Source organism: Exophiala aquamarina, assembly GCF_000709125.1.
Source record: "Exophiala aquamarina CBS 119918 chromosome Unknown aczIA-supercont1.5, whole genome shotgun sequence".
In the NCBI taxonomy this organism is placed as follows: domain Eukaryota; kingdom Fungi; phylum Ascomycota; class Eurotiomycetes; order Chaetothyriales; family Herpotrichiellaceae; genus Exophiala; species Exophiala aquamarina.
Genome location: NW_013550583.1, coordinates 2,175,959 through 2,177,898, shown reverse-complemented (window position 1 = coordinate 2,177,898; position 1,940 = coordinate 2,175,959).

The window sequence follows — 1,940 nt, the reverse complement described above, 5'->3', positions numbered from 1 at the left end:
CTTCGAAGCGATAGGCTTATATTAACCTTAATCTATAATATATTCGTAGAATTCGAGTTTAGGAACTACGATCGTATATTTAAAAGATTTCGTATATAGTTCGCTCTTCTATAAAGCTTCGAGAACCTATCGTAGATAGGATTTATACTCTTCCTCGTTCTTTAAATAGATTACGATATCGTCGAGGTATATAATAACGAACTTACCGAGGAAGGAGTATAATACTATATTTATTATTCGTTAAAACGTCGACGACGCGTTAGTAAGTCTAAAGGGTATTACGAGGAACTCGAACTTACCTATCCGCGTATTAAATATAGTTTTTAGTATCGATAGCTCTTCTATTTCGATTTAATAGTATCTCGATATTAAATCTATCTTCGAGAGGATAGTAGTAGAGCTAATAGTATTAAGGTAGTCTTATATTCGCGGTAAGGAGTAAGTATCCTTAATAGTTACGTTATTTAAGAGACGATAGTCGATATATATACGCTACTTATTATTAGGCTTCGGAATAAAGAGAATAGAAAACCCCTACGAACTCGTAGAAGGTCTAATTAGTTCCTTCTCGAGTAGAGTTTAGATCTACTTCTCGAGTTTATCTCGATACTACTTCGTTAATCTATAGTAAGGAAGATTAATCGGCGTAGCGTCTCCGATATCGATCGTATACTTTATATCTCGTATACGTAGCTTCTAAGGGGATAGAGTCTCTTTAAATACGACTATATATTATTAAATAAGTTTCGTAATTCGTAGATTTATCGTCCGTAGTAAATTTTTCTACCTTTCTATACTATTCTCGTCCTTTTCGCGTAATAGGACTAGAGTAGCCTTCGGAGCTATTACGAGTTAAACCCGTATAAAGCTCTAGAGTACGCCCTAGAGCGATTACTCGTAGTGTACCTTTAGGCTATATAACTATATAGCCGAAGCTACGTAATTCTTCTCTATCGATTATCTCCTAGGAAACTATACTAACCTACTATAGGAGAAGCTAGGGAGTATTTCCTTTATTCGTATAGTAGATAGATTTTCTCTTTTCTTTTCTCTCCTTAGCTTTAGAATCCTCTATTACGAACTAGGTTACGAATGAGGTCGCTAGGATAGGCGCCCTACGTTCCGAGGAATAGTCGAGGAAAGTTAGCCGATAGAGAACGAGGCTATATTATATAACCGGAAGATATATTACTATATTACTATATTACTTCTATTATAATAATATACTAAAGTAGTACTTAAGCATTATATATATATACTCCTTTACTTAAATAGTATAGCTCGTAGTTAACTTCGTTAGTAATTCTATACCTATATTTTAGGATATAGTCCGACGAATAGAGTATTCCCTTATTATCCTAGTTAATACTTTAGTACCTATTCTATTAAGGAACCCTACCTTAGTTAGAACTACTTATAGCTCGGATTATAATACTTTAACTACCGCTTAATTAGTATTAGATATCTAACGTAGGATTATCTCGACTTAGATCCCTACTACCTAGCGTACGTCTACTTATAGCCTTAAATAATTCTTTAAAGACTAATATCGTTTAAGATAGTAGCTCCGACGAAAACTCCGACGTAAATATAGTTAACGTACTAAGACTTACTAATATATCTCGGGATAGTATTAAGGTAGAACTATTCTATAGGAATAGGGAGAAGCTAGGATACTTCCTTATATAACTTAAGACTACCTTTAAGCTTAATTTAGTTAAGTATACTAAAGTAGAGGATAAGGTTATATTTATAGTAATATACCTTAAGGAAGCGGCGTTCTATTAGTTTAAACTAGTATAGGACGACTACCTTAAGTCCTCTAACTCCGACGACGAAACTAAGGTATACTTTAGGAACTTTACGTAGTTCGAAATAATAATTAAATAGATCTATAGTACGATTAATAAAGCTACGATAGCTTCTTATACTATATATAC